Genomic DNA, 19,393 nt, shown 5'->3' on the forward strand with positions numbered 1-19,393 from the left:
CTCTCTCTCTCAGATAGTGGGCCATAGAAAGCCTATTTATTTATTTTTTTTTTTATTGGGTTTATAAATTTTCCCTGGAAAAAAAAAAAAAAAGTGGGAGATTAATATTGGCCTCTGGGCTTGTGTGCCAGTCCTGAGCGTGCCATCTCTCTCACAAATAGTGGGCCATAGAAAGCCTATTTATTTATTTTTTTTGGTTTTATAAATTCTCCCTTAAAAAAAAGGGAGATTAATATTGGCCTTTGGGCTTGTGTGCCAGTCCTAAGCGTGCCATCTCTCTCTGTCTCTCAGATAGTGGGCCATAGAGAGCCTATTTATTATTTTTTTTATTGGGTTTATAAATTTTCCCTGGAACAAAAAAAAAAAAGTGGGAGATAAATATTGGCCTCTGGGCTTGTGTGCCACTCCTGACTCCTGTGTGCGTCATCTCTCACTCAGTGGGCCATAGAAAGCCTTTTTTTGTTTTATTTGTTTCTAAATTCTCCCTGAAAAAATCATTTTATTTGTTTTCTAAATTCTCCCTGAAAAAATCATTTTATTTTATTTGGTTTCTAAATTCTTCCTGAAAAAATCATTTTATTCTATTTTTTTTTTCCTAAAGTCTCCCTGAAAAAAAAAAAAAAAAACAAATCAGTGGGAGATTAATATTGCCCTTTCTGCTTGTGTGCCAGTCTTGACTCCTGGGTGTGCCATCTCTCTCTCTCTCTCCAATTGTGGGCCATAGAAAGCCTATTATTTTTTTTAGCTTGATTTGGGTTCCAAAATCTACCTGAAAAAATCACTACATCAATCAGTGGGAGATAAATATTGGCCTCTGGGCTTGTGTGCCACTCCTGACTCCTGTGTGCGTCATCTCTCACTCAGTGGGCCATAGAAAGCCTTTTTTTGTTTTATTTGTTTTCTAAATTCTCCCTGAAAAAATCATTTTATTTTATTTGGTTTCTAAATTCTTCCTGAAAAAATCATTTTATTCTATTATTTTTTTTCCTAAAGTCTCCCTTAAAAAAAAAAAAAAAATCAAATCAGTGGGAGATTAATATTTACATTTGTGCTTCAGTGACAGTCCTGCGTGTGTGGCATCTCTCTCATTTGTTGCCACCAACAACAGAGTGTGTAACATTGTGCCTGATTTTCGTTGTGGTCTCACTCACCTGTAAAGGGGTAGCTAAATCATACTGAAGTTATAGCTCACCGTGTAATTTGTGTGACAGCAACAAATACCGTTAGTTTGTTTATGTTTTTAAAACAATGAGGAAGTATGGTGGAAGAGGTCGTGGCCGGGGGCGTTCATTGTCAGCTGGTAATGAGGGTAGTGGTAGTGGTGGAGCATCAGCTGGTCGTGGGAAAAAAAATATTGCACCTAAGTCTGGAGCTGTAGAGCCAGGTTCGTCGTCTGGCTACACAAGGCCTCGAACGCTCCCTTTTCTGGGAGTAGGAAAACCGCTTTTAAAGCCGGAGCAGCAAGAGCAAGTTTTGGCTTATCTTGCTGACTCAGCCTCTAGCTCTTTTGCCTCCTCTCGTGAAACTGGTAAATGTCAAAGCAGCGCGTCGTTAGTGGATGTTCACGGTCAGGGACAAGTCGCTTCCTTGTCCTCTTCAGCAAAAACAACAACAGAGAAGAATGCAGCAGGCGACACAACGGGTTACTCCATGGAGCTCTTTACACATACCGTCCCTGGCTTAGAAAGTGAAGCAGTTAACAGTTCATGCCCATTACAAGTTGAATCTGACATGGAGTGCACTGATGCACAGCCACAGCCAGACTACTATGCTGGTCCTTTGACTCAGACCACAACATTGCCCTCGCAGGGTGTTGATCAAGAATCAGACCCTGATGAGACTATGTTGCCCCATCACGAACGCTATACCACCGACCGACACGGTGACACAGACGAAGTTGCACACGAGCTACAAGAAGAGGTAATAGATGACCCAGTTCTTGACCCCGATTGGCAGCCATTGGGGAAACAGGGTGCAGGCGGCAGAAGTTCTGAAGCGGAGGAGGAGGGGCCGCAGCAGGCATCAACATCGCAACAGGTTCCATCTGCCGGGCCCGTATCTTGCCCAAAACGCGTGGCAAAGCCAAAACCTGTTGGAGGACAGCGTGGCCATCCGGTTAAAGCTCAGTCTGCAATGCCTGAAAAGGTATCCGATGCTAGAAAGAGTGCAGTCTGGCATTTTTTTAAACAACATCCAATTGATCAGCGCAAAGTCATCTGTCAAAAATGTTCAACTACCTTAAGCAGAGGACAGAATCTGAAAAGTCTCAATACAAGTTGCATGCATAGACATTTAAGCACCATGCATTTACAAGCCTGGACTAACTACCAAACGTCCCTTACGGTTGTAGCACCCTCGGCCAATGAAGCTAGTCAGCAACGCAACATCCCTTCCGGCAGTGTAGGGCCACCATTTTCCGCACCACCTGCAGTATCTGTGCAGGTTTCTTTGCCAGGCCAAAGCAGTCAGGGTCAGGGAATCACCAGTTTCGTAGTAGGAAACACTGCATCTAGGGCACCGGTGGCAACAATACCATCTCCCACCGTCTCTCAGTCTGCCATGTCCACCGGCACCCCCGCTAGTTCCACGATCTCCAGCTCTCCAGTCCAGCTCACCCTACATGAGACTATGGTTAGAAAAAGGAAGTACTTAGCCTCGCATCCGCGTACACAGGGTTTGAATGCACACATAGCTAGACTAATCTCGTTAGAGATGATGCCCTACCGGTTAGTTGAAAGCGAAGCTTTCAAAGCCCTGATGGACTACGCTGTACCACGCTACGAGCTACCCAGTCGACACTTTTTTTCCAGAAAAGCCATCCCAGCCCTCCACCAGCATGTTAAAGAGCGCATCGTCCATGCACCCAGGCAATCTGTGAGCACAAAGGTGCACCTGACAACAGATGCATGGACCAGTAGGCATGGCCAGGGACGTTACGTGTCCATCACAGCACACTGGGTAAATGTGGTGGATGCAGGGTCCACAGGGGACAGCAAGTTTGGGACAGTTCTGCCTAGCCCACGGTCTAGGAAATTGGCTGTAGCCGTTCGCACCCCCTCCTCCTCCTCTTCGTCCTCCTGCAGAAGCGAGAGCTCGTCCACAGACCGCAGTCGCACAACCACTCCATCCGCAGCTGCCACTGTTGCACACCAGGTCTCCCATTATGGGGCAGCTACTGGCAAACGTCAGCAGGCTGTATTGGCTATGAAGTGTTTGGGCGACAACAGACACACCGCGGAAGTTCTGTCCGAGTTCTTGCAGAAAGAAACGCAGTCGTGGCTGGGCACTGTAGATCTTGAGGCAGGCAAGGTAGTGAGTGATAACGGAAGGAATTTCATGGCTGCCATCTCCTTTTCCCAACTGAAACACATTCCTTGCCTGGCTCACACCTTAAACCTGGTGGTGCAGTGCTTCCTGAAAAGTTATCCGGGGTTATCCGACCTGCTCCTCAAAGTGCGTGGACTTTGCTCACATATCCGCCGTTCGCCCGTACACTCCAGCCGTATGCAGACCTATCAGCGTTCTTTGAACCTTCCCCAGCATCGCCTAATCATAGACGTTGCAACAAGGTGGAACTCAACACTGCACATGCTTCAGAGACTGTGTGAACAGAGGCGGGCTGTTATGTTTTTGTGGGAGGATACACATACACGGGCAGGCAGTAGGATGGCAGACATGGAGTTGTCAGGTGTGCAGTGGTCGAAGATTCAAGACATGTGTCAAGTCCTTCAGTGTTTTGAGGAATGCACACGGCTGCTTAGTGCAGACAACGCCATAATAAGCATGAGCATCCCCCTAATGCGTCTGCTGATGCAAAGTTTGATGCACATAAAGGATCAGGCGTCTGCAGCTAAGGAAGAGGAAAGCCTTGATGACAGTCAGCCATTGTCTGGCCAGGGCAGTGTACAGGACGAGGTAGCGGGCGAAGAGAAGGAGGAGGACGAGGAGGATGATGGGGATGATTATATTTTTAATGAGGAAGCTTTTCCGGGGCCACTGGAAAATGGTGGTGCGGCAAGGCCGGGTTCTGGTTTTTTGAGGGACACAAGTGACGTGGATTTGCCTGAAACTGCCCCTCAACCAAGCACAACCGCAGATTTGAGAACTGGAACTTTGGCCCACATGGCGGATTATGCCTTACGTATTCTCAAAAGGGACACACGCATAACTAAAATGATGAATGATGACGATTACTGGTTGGCCTGCCTCCTTGATCCTCGCTATAAAGGCAAATTGCAAAATATAATGCCACATGAGAACTTGCAACTAATATTAGCAACCAAACAATCAACTCTTGTTGACCGTTTGCTTCTGGCATTCCCTGCACACAGCGCCCGTGATCGTTCTCACACGAGCTGCAGGGGCCAGCAGACCAGAGGAGTTAGAGGGGCAGAAATCAGAAGTGGTGTTGGCCAGAGGGGTTTTCTGACCAGGTTGTGGAGTGATTTTGCTATGACCGCAGACAGGACAGGTACTGCAGCATCAATTCAAAGTGACAGGAGACAACATTTGTCCAGTATGGTTACAAACTATTTTTCATCCCTTATCGATGTTCTCCCTCAACCGTCATTCCCATTTGATTACTGGGCATCAAAATTAGACACCTGGCCAGAATTGGCAGAATATGCATTGCAGGAGCTTGCTTGCCCGGCAGCTAGTGTCCTATCAGAAAGAGTATTCAGTGCTGCAGGTTCAATACTAACAGAAAAAAGGACTCGTCTGGCTACCCAAAATGTAGATGATCTAACCTTCATTAAAATGAACCACAACTGGATTTCGAAATCTTTTGCCCCACCTTGCCCGGCTGACACCTAGCTTTCCTATGAAAAGGTCTTGCCTGTGGACTATTCTGAATGCCTTTTCCAATCTCGTAATTTTCTACACCTGATTGTCCAGCATACGACATGTTTACACCTCACTAAATGGCCAAACTCCCCACACGGGGCCGTGGTATCGACACTTGGCGACAGCACCCGTGAGAGTGCAGTTTGTCTGAAGAGGTGGGTGAGCCCGCTTTTGGTCGACGGCACTGCCACTGGGTCCCTCCTAGTACAATAAAGTGTCTCTGGCGGTGGTGGTGCGCACCCAACGTCAGACACACCGTTGTAATATGAGGGGCCCTGGGCCTGTACCGCCGGCCACAAGACAGTTTCCCCCCCCCCAGCTCAAACAGTGCTCTACCACTTGCAAAATTATCTCACAGCTCCACCAATGTTTAGTCTATGCGCTGACATCCTTCAATGCCTGCCACTGGCAATACCATTGTATTGACATTTTTGTTATGTTAGGCCTTCGATGCCTGTCTGTGGTCACTCCTTCCACTATGCCTCCACTGACCACACCACTGCTGCCCGTGTACCCCTGGAACCAATTTAAAATTGCCTACAGCCATGTGTTATTATTTTAGGCCTTCGATGCCTGTCTGCGGTGACTCCTTCCACTAGGGCTCCACTGACCACACCACTGCTGCCCGTGTACCCCTGGAACCAATTTAAAATTGCCTACAGCCATGTGTTATTATTTTAGGCCTTCGATGCCTGTCTGGGGTCAGTCCTTCCACTAGGCCTCCACTGACCACACCACTGCTGCCCGTGTACCCCTGGAACCAATTTAAAATTGCCTACAGCCATGTGTTATTATTTTAGGCCTTCGATGCCTGTCTGTGGTCACTCCTTCCACTAGGCCTCCACTGACCACACCACTGCTGCCCGTGTACCCCTGTAACCAATTTAAAATTGCCTACAGCCATGTGTTATTATTTTAGGCCTTCGATGCCTGTCTGCGGTGACTCCTTCCACTAGGCCTCCACTGACCACACCACTGCTGCCCGTGTACCCCTGGAACCAATTTAAAATTGCCTACAGCCATGTGTTATTATTTTAGGCCTTCGATGCCTGTCTGCGGTCACTCCTTCCACTAGGCCTCCACTGACCACACCACTGCTGCCCGTGTACCCCTGGAACCAATTTAAAATTGCCTACAGCCATGTGTTATTATTTTAGGCCTTCGATGCCTGTCTGCGGTCACTCCTTCCACTAGGCCTCCACTGACCACACCACTGTTGCCCGTGTACCCCTGTAACCAATTTAAAATTGCCTACAGCCATGTGTTATTATTTTAGGCCTTCGATGCCTGTCTGCGGTCACTCCTTCCACTAGGCCTCCACTGACCACACCACTGCTGCCCGTGTACCCCTGGAACCAATTTAAAATTGCCTACAGCCATGTGTTATTATTTTAGGCCTTCGATGCCTGTCTGCGGTCACTCCTTCCACTAGGCCTCCACTGACCACACCACTGCTGCCCGTGTACCCCTGGAACCAATTTAAAATTGCCTACAGCCATGTGTTATTATTTTAGGCCTTCGATGCCTGTCTGCGGTGACTCCTTCCACTAGGCCTCCACTGACCACACCACTGCTGCCCGTGTACCCCTGGAACCAATTTAAAATTGCCTACAGCCATGTGTTATTATTTTAGGCCTTCGATGCCTGTCTGCGGTCACTCCTTCCACTAGGCCTCCACTGACCACACCACTGCTGCCCGTGTACCCCTGGAACCAATTTAAAATTGCCTACAGCCATGTGTTATTATTTTAGGCCTTCGATGCCTGTCTGCGGTCACTCCTTCCACTAGGCCTCCACTGACCACACCACTGCTGCCCGTGTACCCCTGGAACCAATTTAAAATTGCCTACAGCCATGTGTTATTATTTTAGGCCTTCGATGCCTGTCTGCGGTCACTCCTTCCACTAGGCCTCCACTGACCACACCACTGCTGCCCGTGTACCCCTGGAACCAATTTAAAATTGCCTACAGCCATGTGTTATTATTTTAGGCCTTCGATGCCTGTCTGCGGTCACTCCTTCCACTAGGCCTCCACTGACCACACCACTGCTGCCCGTGTACCCCTGGAACCAATTTAAAATTGCCTACAGCCATGTGTTATTATTTTAGGCCTTCGATGCCTGTCTGCGGTCACTCCTTCCACTAGGCCTCCACTGACCACACCACTGCTGCCCGTGTACCCCTGGAACCAATTTAAAATTGCCTACAGCCATGTGTTATTATTTTAGGCCTTCGATGCCTGTCTGCGGTCACTCCTTCCACTAGGCCTCCACTGACCACACCACTGCTGCCCGTGTACCCCTGGAACCAACATCAGAAAATATAAAAATAAGTATGTTGCTTATAAAAAAGAAAATACTGGAGAGATATCAAATGCAGACATTTTAACATTAAAAACAAACACATACAACAAAAATCTGGTACAGTACTAAAAATGGCCACCAGCTACAATAACTTTCTCCTGCAAGTAGTTAACTGAAAGGTTTTTTCAATTTTAAACACAGATATGGCATCCACCGAGTGTTGTCCTGTCGCGTCTTCTTTATATTATTGCCAAGAAGATGCAAAACAATGAAAATAATAAAATCATTATTTACCAAAAAAATAGAGTAAGTCAAAACCACATTGCAAATAAACATTCATTACAAATAAAGAAGCAGGGCGCGTCCGAGGGTGAGTATATACCTAATAAGAATATAATCACCCTCGGACGCGCCCTGCTTCTTTCCGACAGCCTTCCTTCCTAAGAATCAGCCCTTCCGTGGTGTAGAGAGAGGGTTTGTTACACTCCAAGGTGTTCCCCAGGTTGCCTTTCCTGAGCTTCGATCTTCCGGCTCTCGTTTAGTAGTTGTTGGAAACTACGCTGCATTGGGCCTACAAATTGGGTATGGGGTGTAGAGAGATGGTGTGTTCCACTCCAAGGTGTTCCCCAGGTTGCCTTTCCTGAGCTTCGATCTTCCGGCTCTCGTTTAGTAGTTGTTGGAAACTACGCTGCATTAGGCCTACAAATTGGGTATGGGGTGTAGAGAGATGGTGTGTTCCACTGTAGAGAGATGGTGTGTTCCACTCCAAGGTGTTCCCCAGGTTTCCTCGCCAATGCTTCGATCATCATGCTCTCGTTTAGTAGTTGTTGGAAACTACGCTGCATTAGGCCTACAAATTGGGTATGGGGTGTAGAGAGATGGTGTGTTCCACTCCAAGGTGTTCCCCAGGTTTCCTCTCCATTGCTTCGATCTTCATGCTCTCGTTTAGTAGTTGTTGGAAACTACGCTGCATTAGGCCTAAAAATTGGGTATGGTGTGTAGAGAGATGGTGTGTTACACTCCAAGGTGTTCCCCAGGTTTCCTCTCCATTGCTTCGATCTTCATGCTCTCGTTTAGTAGTTGTTGGAAACTACGCTGCATTAGGCCTACAAATTGGGTATGGGGTGTAGAGAGATGGTGTGTTCCACTCCAAGGTGTTCCCCAGGTTTCCTCGCCAATGCTTCGATCATCATGCTCTCGTTTAGTAGTTGTTGGAAACTACGCTGCATTAGGCCTACAAATTGGGTATGGGGTGTAGAGAGATGGTGTGTTCCACTCCAAGGTGTTCCCCAGGTTTCCTCTCCATTGCTTCGATCTTCATGCTCTCGTTTAGTAGTTGTTGGAAACTACGCTGCATTAGGCCTAAAAATTGGGTATGGGGTGTAGAGAGATGGTGTGTTACACTCCAAGGTGTTCCCCAGGTTTCCTCTCCATTGCTTCGATCTTCATGCTCTCGTTTAGTAGTTGTTGGAAACTACGCTGCATTAGGCCTACAAATTGGGTATGGGGTGTAGAGAGATGGTGTGTTACACTCCAAGGTGTTCCCCAGGTTTCCTCTCCATTGCTTCGATCTTCCGGCTCTCGTTTAGTAGTTGTTGGAAACTACGCTGCATTAGGCCTACAAATTGGGTATGGGGTGTAGAGAGATGGTGTGTTACACTCCAAGGTGTTCCCCAGGTTTCCTCTCCATTGCTTCGATCTTCCGGCTCTCGTTTAGTAGTTGTTGGAAACTACGCTGCATTAGGCCTACAAATTGGGTATGGGGTGTAGAGAGATGGTGTGTTACACTCCAAGGTGTTCCCCAGGTTTCCTCTCCATTGCTTCGATCTTCCGGCTCTCGTTTAGTAGTTGTTGGAAACTACGCTGCATTAGGCCTACAAATTGGGTATGGGGTGTAGAGAGATGGTGTGTTACACTCCAAGGTGTTCCCCAGGTTTCTTCTCCATTGCTTCGATCTTCCGGCTCTCGTTTAGTAGTTGTTGGAAACTACGCTGCATTAGGCCTACAAATTGGGTATGGGGTGTAGAGAGATGGTGTGTTCCACTGTAGAGAGATGGTGTGTTCCACTCCAAGGTGTTCCCCAGGTTTCCTCGCCAATGCTTCGATCTTCCGGCTCTCGTTTAGTAGTTGTTGGAAACTACGCTGCATTAGGCCTACAAATTGGGTATGGGGTGTAGAGAGATGGTGTGTTACACTCCAAGGTGTTCCCCAGGTTTCCTCTCCATTGCTTCGATCTTCCGGCTCTCGTTTAGTAGTTGTTGGAAACTACGCTGCATTAGGCCTACAAATTGGGTATGGGGTGTAGAGAGATGGTGTGTTACACTCCAAGGTGTTCCCCAGGTTTCCTCTCCATTGCTTCGATCTTCCGGCTCTCGTTTAGTAGTTGTTGGAAACAACGCTGCACTAGGCCTACAAATTGGGTATGGGGTGTAGAGAGATGGTGTGTTACACTCCAAGGTGTTCCCCAGGTTTCCTCTCCATTGCTTCGATCTTCCGGCTCTCGTTTAGTAGTTGTTGGAAACTACGCTGCATTAGGCCTACAAATTGGGTATGGGGTGTAGAGAGATGGTGTGTTCCACTGTAGAGAGATGGTGTGTTCCACTCCAAGGTGTTCCCCAGGTTTCCTCGCCAATGCTTCGATCATCATGCTCTCGTTTAGTAGTTGTTGGAAACTACGCTGCATTAGGCCTACAAATTGGGTATGGGGTGTAGAGAGATGGTGTGTTCCACTCCAAGGTGTTCCCCAGGTTTCCTCGCCAATGCTTCGATCATCATGCTCTCGTTTAGTAGTTGTTGGAAACTACGCTGCATTAGACCTACAAATTGGGTATGGGGTGTAGAGAGATGGTGTGTTCCACTCCAAGGTGTTCTCCAGGTTGCCTTTCCTGAACTTCTATCTTCAGGCTCTCATTAAATTGTGGTTAAACGGAACAACTGCATTTGGCGTACTAGTTGGTTTGGGGCCTACTATCGGTGTCTGCCGCTCCTTGCTGTTCTCCTGGTTTCCTGTCCTGAAATTCCGTTTTCAGGCGCTCGTTAAGTAGTTGTTAATGTTAGACTGCATTTGGCCTACTAGTTGGGTTGGGGCCTACTATCGGTGTCTGCCACTCCTTGCTGTTCTCCTCCACTGAACAAAGCTGTGCCGCCTGTTTACTACTGTTGCCAATTTTGAACTGCATTTCGACTACTTACTGATTTGGGCCTACTCTCTGTGTCAGCCTCTCATTCCAGTTGTCCTCCACTGCAATGCCCCCTGATTAGTCCTGTGTTACCAATTTTGAACTGCATTTAGCCCACTTTATTCTTTGGGCCTATATCTGTGTTTCCTCCTCATCCTGCCCATTGCCCAGCCAGTGATGGATGAGTCTGCTGGTACATTGACCCATAACGCAACATTTCCCGTGCACGCTACACTGCAAAATTGTGACCCTGCTGAAAGTCAGGTCCCCCTTCCCGCATACCATACCACCTTACACGGGGACAAACAGGAAGGTGCAGATGAAAGTGCAGGTTCCTTCATCAGGTGGGGGGAGGAATACTAGTTGGCGACGTCACTGGCACAGGGCCTCTCATGGTACGCAAAAGTGTTGCTGCCGGTGGGAGGCGCCCCTGCCGTGCAAACACACCGCTGTACTTTGAGGGGCCCTGTGCCAGTGCCAATGCCAACGAGTGGGCCCCCCCTGCTTGCTCAGGTTCACAGCACTTGCAAAGTTGAAATACTTACCTCTCCCTGCTCCACTGCCGTGACGTGGTCCAGATTTCCTGGGCCCACTAATTACTTGAACCAGCCCTACCCACCACAACTTTAGCCAAATGACCCCCAATTTCAAATGCCTTCCAATTATTATAAGGTAAATTACGCTTGACAAGCTTCATTAAGAAGAATGGATGGTTTTGACATTAAAATGGGCACTCTAGGTGTTTTCCTGGCCCCCACTCACTGCCGACTATGCTGCCCCATTGACTTGCATTGGGTTTCGTGTTTCGGTCGATCCCGACTTTACGTCATAATCGGCCGATTTCACTCGACCCGACTTTTGAGATAGTCGGGTTTCGCGAAACCCGGCTCGACTCTAAAAAGGTCAAGGTCGCTCAACTCTAGTTATTAAGGTTGAAGGAAGACTTAGTCCATCTAGTTCAACCCATAGCGTAACCTAACATGCCCTAACATGTTGATCCAGAGGAAGGCAAAAAAAACCCATGTGCCAAAGAGTAAGCTCCACACTGGGGAAAAAAATTCCTTCCCGACTCCACATACGGCAATCAGACTAGTTCCCTGGATCAACGCCCTATCAAGGAATCTAGTGTCTATACCCTGTAACATTATACTTTTCCAGAAAGGTATCCAGTCCCCTCTTAAATTTAAGTAATGAATCACTCATTACAACATCATACGGCAGAGAGTTCCATAGTCTCACTGCTCTTATCTTTGCCGATTTCTCCCCAAAATTAATTTTGCAATGAATAAATTTGCCATGAGTTTCAATATTGCATAGCCTTAACCCCCTTTACCATCTCCCCGTTTGCTGCGGGCTCCGGCAATGAGCTTGCAACTTTTCCAGGACGTCAGCTGATTTCATCAGCTGACATGTCTGACATGTGCCCCTAACGGCCGAGGGTGTAATCGTGATCCACCCATGGCTGTTAACATGTTAAATGCCGCTGTCAATCTCTACAGTCCTGATCTGTGTAGCACAAGTGATCGCATGATCACAGCTTTGTGTCTCCCACGGATACTATTGAAGCAAGTTTTAAAAAATGGTTTAAATATTAACATTTTTTTTTTAAATATAGAAATGCAAATTTTCATTTTCCCCATTTAAAATAAGACAATAGAAAAAAACATATATTTTGTATCGCCATGTTCAGAATTGCCTGATCTATCAATATATAATTAATGCGATCGGTAAACAGTGTAACGAGAAAAAAATCAAAATGCCAGAATTACTTTTTTTTGGTCACCGTAACATTGCATTAAAATGAAAAAGATTGTATCTACACCAAAATGGTATCAATAAAAACATCAGCTCGGCATGCAAAAAATAAGACCTTACCCAGCCCTAGATCCCGGAAAATGGAAAAGCTATGGTCTCAGAAAATGGCGACTTTTTTCTGGAAATTTAGGATTTTTTTTTTCACCACTTAAATAAAAAATAACCTAGACATGTTTGGTATCTACAAACTTGTAATGACCTGGAAAATCATAGTGGCAGGTCAGTTTTAGCACATAGTGAACATGATAAAAAAGCCAAACAAAAAACAGTTGTGGAATTGCACTTTTTTTGCAATTTCATCATATTTTTAAATTTTGTTCCATTTTTCAGTAGACTTTATGGTAAAAGCAATGGTGTTGTTCAAAAGGACAACTCGTCCCACAAAAAAATAAGCCCTCGCATGGCCATATTGACGGAAAAATAAGAACGTTATGGCTCTGGGAAGAAGGGGAGCAAAAAATGGAAACTCAAAAGCGGAAAAACCCAAGGTGGTAAAGGGGTTAAATTGCCAGGAAAATACGTACAAAACACTCTGAGGTCTCTTATTAGACCCCTTTGAGCTCTTTAATGGAAACACAGCCTTATAAAAGTCCAAGTGGCTTCAACCTAGCTGGCTATAGAAAAAGGGATGGGAATCAGTGGTAAATAGACTATTTAAAGGGAACCTGTCACCTGAATTTGGCGGGACAGGTTTGCGGTCATATGGGCGGGGTTTTTGGGTGTTTGATTCACCCTTTCCTTACCCGCCCGCTGCATGCTGGCCGCAATATTGGGTTGAAGTTCATGCTGTGTCCTCCGAAGTACACGCCTGCGCAAGGCAATCTTGTCTTGCGCAGGCGTGTACTTCGGAGGACACAGCATGAACTTCAACCGAATATTGCGGCCAGCATGCAGCCAGCGGGTAAGGAAAGGGTGAATCAAACACCAGAAAACCCCTCCCATATGACCGCAAACCTGTCCTGCCAAATTCAGGTGACAGGTTCCCTTTAACAACACACTGCAGTATTAGACTTTCTAGGCTACTTAAATTATAAAAACAGTCCAAAAATTATCTTTTGGGAGGCAGAAACGTGCCTTGCTCGTGGTGTGTACGGGTGTAATAAAGGACTACTATGACAAAGAAATGTGCACAAATATATATATTTTTTACAACTTGTATAGTTCGTGAGGTAGACAGTTAATTTTACATTTTTTACATTTTTCGATTTTCCCATCTCACAAGCCAGGAAGGACTTTCTTTGAAAGACAAGTCTTGGTTTCAGGATTTTCATTCAGTAGTAAAATTAGGAAAGAAAGGTATTAAACTTCTGTTTGTTTGCAGTGTAAGAGGAATGCAAAAAAAAGCTGTTATTTAGGTCTTTATATGATACATCAATCAATTCACTGTCACATTGATTCTGCAGGTCCAGCACCTCCCTATGTATAACTTCAACTACGTAATCAACAATGACCCTACCACTCCCATTTTTAATCTACTTAAACATGGCAGTAGTACTCCACAATCAAATTAGGACTTTTTCTATCCCTATAAGGAATGAGCTCTGCTGTCTGACCTCTATGTGTATGCAGTAAAGGGTGAAAATGGTGCTGCTTAGTCACCCTTCATCTTTTATAATCCCTGAGATGTTTCCTCCTAATTGGCTACTCTAGACCAGGGGCGGACATACCATTGGTGCAACCTGTGCGGCCGCACAGGGGCCCAAGAGGTAAGGGGGCCCATTTCCTGCTCCAAAGCAAGTGCAATTTTGCATTTTTAGGAGTTCTCGGGCTGCAAAGGGCCCATATATTGTTCTTGCACAGGGGCCCTTTTCTGACTGTGTCCGCCAGTGCTCTAGACCATGGGATGTGATAGGTCCAGGTCCTTAGAGAGAAGCCATTAGGGCCGCAACTGACTTCATTGGCCCACAGTTTGGCTGCTGCAATCTTCAGCAGTCTGTTAAATGGCGCTAAGGATGCTATTTTTTGTTAATCAAATTGCAGATAGTCTGAATTCATGGGGAGCTGTGTACTTCAGAAAATTTAACTCAAAGTCAATCTTCAGTAGAACAATACAGATAAATTCACACCTTTCCATCTGAATAGCGGTGGATCTGTAATACCCTGTCGCTTCCACTCCACAGATGATGGAGCTGTGTAGTTCCGATGAGTCCTGTCATTTTGATGGATAGCGTTTGTCCCCATGTTAGTCTATGGGCCTGTGCACATATCCGAGGTAAAAAGCGCAGCATGCACGAGTTGCTTCCGATTATCAGATTGTACGGGTCCATCCATGTCTATGGGTTTATGGAAAAAATTGAACTGTACTCATATGACATCCAAGTGTGGTCCAAATTTCATGGACACACTACATGTAGAAGATGGAGAAAAACATTTTTTTCCTCCACATCTGAGAAAATTGGATCACACGATGATGACACTCTGATCAGAGTCTGGTTAGCGTGTGATTAGCATAATTAGACCAATTTTCTCACCTGAGAGAAAAATGGTAGTGTGACCCTAGCCTTCGGGTGCAAGTCTTTAGTAGATACAGGAAAACATCCTTAATGCTACTGCAGATTTTCACTTTCATCAGAATCATTAACACTCTGACATTGTGGAAGAATGATCTGTTTTACTTGGAACATATCAAAAATTATCTGCAGACTACATTATCAACATGAAAGATTAAATGTGAGAACCAATACAAAGCAAAGTAACAATTAACAGAGCGCCAGAAGCAGTCTGCTGACAACGTTCACAGCATAAGCCTGGAGCTGTTGTATACTTCAAGAAGTCAGGTTTCTGTTACAAGCAGCAGAAAAAATAGTCTGGAATAGATTAGCTGGAATTTATCTGATAGTTTGACACTATGTATCACATCTTCAAGTGCAATGGGGACATGTATTGTCAGACACTTACCCATCCATTATCTCTCAGAAGTGCCAAAAGTTCTGAATTTCTGTTAAACTGTCTGTTTGCTGGTTTGGACCGTCCAAGAGAATTGAAATTTTGATTTGTTTGATAGAATCAATGTTATTTATGCAACCTTATTTTATGGAAATTACTTGTAAAAAAACGATTAAACAAGGACTACAAAATAGAGATAGGCGGATCAATTTTCGGGCGTCCAGTCCTTCGTCGAGGTCAGTAGTCTCTGGCCACTGGATGTGAAGCTCTTATCTTTGGAGATTCCTGCTTTGCTTTTGACTACCTGGGCTGGAGTGATATCATTTGTACATCATGCTGCAATGATGATGTTGCGCCATCCCGGCTAATCGCTGGACATCCTGCCCATTTCAACTAGTAAGTCCTCCTATTTAGCATAAACAACAATATCCTCCCAACATCAATGCTCCAGTATAGTTTAAATATTCATTGCTCTGCATCTTGCAGGGAAATTCACTTAGTCTAGTTTTTTGACCAGCAGTTTTGACAATATCAGACAACGTAAAGCATTTATTTCACCTATATGGGTTTCACCTGTGATCAATGTCATAGAATTTTTGTTCGTCAAACTAGTAATAGTTGTCTTCCATGCAGTGACTAATACTGGAGAAATATGGCAATAAAGTAGTTTCATATGAAAGAGGATCTACTGTTGCATTTTTCTTCTCAGAGATCAGCAGCATTAATGCTGTGGTACATTTTGTCTGTCTCAATACAAGTTATCGCCTATGCACAGAAATAGCTGATCACTGGGTCTGACTTCTGGGATTCATAAAGTAGAGTGCTTGGCAGTCCCATAGGCAATGACAGAATATTCTGAGTGCATTCACTGCAAAAGGTCCTTTTGGAGATCAATTCATGAATTGACCCAACCCCTATAAGTTCTTTCACTGTTGTATAGGACTTTAAATAATTGCAGAATTTGCATATTAGCACCTTCATGTTTTAAATGGGTTTTCCGACATGTAAAATAAACTGAAATATTCCTAAAATGACTACAGAAGCAATATTGTAATAAAGTAATATAATTCTATATTTGCTCACACGTCTTTATACTTCACGAGACCCCAGTCCTGGTTGTTTTATAACAGCACATGGCCTACAAAGCCCTGCGACGTTTTACCATTTTGAGGTCTTTTTAGTTCTTTTAGATGAAATTAACTTGTCTCTTACAGACAAATTGACATAAAGGAAATCTTTTAAATGTTCTCTTTCAATTCAAAAGCTGTGATGCTACAAACAAATTCCAAACACTTATCTACTTGTCACATTTACTTTTTTTGTGGGAGAAAATGATGTCTCCATGATCCAGGACCTAGACCCTGTTTTGGAAACTAAACTGCTTTTGTTGATTGATTTCTTGCTACCAAGTATAATAATATAATTCCTCATCAAGAAGACGTGTACAGGGAGAGTCTTCAGCCTCTTCACATTAACTCGGGAAGCTGGCGTCTGTCCAGAAGGTGCTTTTCACTGGTCTCTAACCACATCCTGCTTGCACAATGCTCTGATTTCTCCTTATTGTATGTTTTTGGCCTCTCCTCTAATCTCAAGGCTTAAAAGGGTTGCCCGGTAAACACAAGTAAACACAAGTTATCGCCACTCCTCAGGATATGTGATAACCTAGCAATCGGTGGGGGTCTGACCGCTGGGACCTGCACCAATCGGCAGAATGGAGAATTTTTATTCCAGTTGTCGAGCGCCGTTCCAATCATTCTCTATGTGGCTGCTGAAAAAAGTTGAGGCCAGCGATAGGTCAATAGTGTCTGACTAGTGGTGGTCTGACTACTGGAAGTGCCAAATTTCCCCCTGTTCAAATGGAGAAAAGGCTGACCATATGCACTGTGGCTCCACTCATATTGCCTTTGGAGTCAACTGATATAACCAAGTGTTCTACTTCGCTATTGTTAGCATTTCCAAAGACTTTGTATAGAGCAGCAGTGCGCATGCTCCATTCGAAAAGGGGGACGTGGTAATCCTCTTCTTGTGGCAGATGGACCACCATAAACAGACGTGTCAGCTCACAGAAGTTAATGAATACATGAACTTCAATTTTGCTATAAACCTTAAAAAAGTAAAGTACTTAGTGTTTTTTAAGCAAAGAACACAAAAGACATCCAACCATGTCAAGGTGTAAGCTAAATATGGATGATCCCTGCCACTAATGTCTTACCTCTCTATGTGCCAAATCAGGCCTCATCTGAACTAGGGAAATGAAAAACCAGGCATCAATAGGAAGACACTTATCGCTGACCACAAGATAGGTGATCATTTTGATTATAGGACAACTGCAGAAGCAGGTGCCTTTAAATAATGTACAAATATTACCTGAATGTAACATTGTCCATAGAAAACTAAGGCTAGGTTCACATTGCGTTAGGGCAATCCGTTAAGCGCATAGCGCTAGCGGATTGCGCTAACGTAATGTTTATTTTGAGTCCGCATTCGCCGTCCCCGCTAGCGCAGATCCCCGATCTGCGCTACCGAGGTCCGTCACAAAAGAACGGCACATCGCTAGCGCGTGCCGAAAATGGCATGCGCTAGCGTTGCGCTACAGGCACAAATCACATTGCTGTCAATGGGTGCGCTAACGGACCCGTTGCACGGCGTTAATTGCGACATTTCCGCCATGCAATGCAGTCCGTTAGCGTTAACCCATTAACGCAATGTGAACCTAGCCTAATGACTATGTTGACTGTCTTTTTGATACACCGATCTAAAAAATAACTTATAGGAGTGATCATTTAGAAAAGTTTATACAAAATGTTAAATGAATAGACACCTAAAATGGTTAAATACCCCTAATTCCTGTAGTTGGTGCCACAGTTATAGCATGTCATATATTATTGTATTCATTTCTGTACCACAATGTCTTGTCCGGTACTGAACCTGTAACTAACGTGGACCATGTATATTAAACATCTAAACCATTCGGGTTAACACTGTTAAAACATCAGTGAGCTTCCTAGAAAACGAGGAGACCTCGCTGACCCTCTAAGTGAGAGCAACCAACCCAACGCAAAATCTTCCTGGAACGTCCCGGAAATTAGTGATTCCAGAAACCTTCTTCTGCCCCAGAATCCAGTTGCACATTTAAAATGGGAGGGTGTCGAGGAGGTATGGATACGGGTAAAAAATATTTATTTATATGTCCATATTGTCTGTACTAATTCCTTTTACTGGTGAAGCAATACAGTACGTGTAGCATAACATTAATTAGCTAGAAAAACAGCCCCTTAGGTCAGACATATCACATTACAGGAAAATAACTTCATATTCATTGAAAAATCTTTGAAAAATGCTTCTCTTTAACCGATGAATGCCCATGATTCAGCCCAGAGACACAGGAAGAAATGTATCATGTATGAGGTACGTAGCAGAGGTGAAGGGATTCTGCCTCAGGGCTTCATGTCCGGCTTATGTTGTGGTCTATTGTCACATAGCCCAAACTGAGGAGTATAATGGATGACATGTCAGGCTGGTCATATAGAGCCAGGTCATTGCTTGATTAGCAAAATGAGAATCTATGAGGGTCATGTTGGGTGCCAGACATGTGATATGTCAGACATAAGGGAAGTCGTCCTCCAATGTGAAACATACAAGGAAACATCAGGACTGTTAGCCTATGATCCTACAATCCTGGGCCTATTGTTTAAATTAAGCCCTTGCGGTTTTTCATTGCATTCTTGTGTGCTTTTTTTAACATTCGATTTTGACGCTGTGTTTTAATATCTCTTTTTGCTGTGTCATGTTATGAATAAAGCTCTTTATGTTGAGTAAAAAGAAGCACAGTTGAAACTTTTAGAAAACCCATCCACTTTGCTGGAACTGTAAAACACTGCGTTTTTGAAGCAGCAAAAAACCCACTGTGCCAAAAACACACCAAAAGCTCATTGTGGGAATGTAGTCTTGGGCCTTAGGTTAAGTACCCACCATGAGCTCTTGGCGAGTTTTTGATGCTGCAGATTTTCTGCACCATTTCGGTACCCATTTAGTAAAATAGGTTACTGCATTTTTTCGAAAATGTGCAGAGCAAAAAACTCACCAAAATCTCATTGTGGGAACGTAGCCTTGGGGTGATTTTCTTAATTATTCTTGCTCTTCGTGCTTCCACTGCCTAACTATGTAGACCCCCATCATCAAAAGTGCCCATTATGAGAATGTGCAGGGTTTAGAATTTAGCAAAAATCTACTGTAAAAACCATAGTGTTGGCAGAAAAAATACTGAACAAAATACATGCATTTTTGCCACATTTTTGTTTCTAACCCATTTGAATGGGTGCATGGAAAAAAATGCTGCAAAAATCCTGAAAGAATTGTTATGCT

The sequence above is a fragment of the Ranitomeya imitator genome, chromosome 1 (genome assembly GCF_032444005.1).
Source record: "Ranitomeya imitator isolate aRanImi1 chromosome 1, aRanImi1.pri, whole genome shotgun sequence".
Lineage (NCBI taxonomy): Eukaryota > Metazoa > Chordata > Amphibia > Anura > Dendrobatidae > Ranitomeya > Ranitomeya imitator.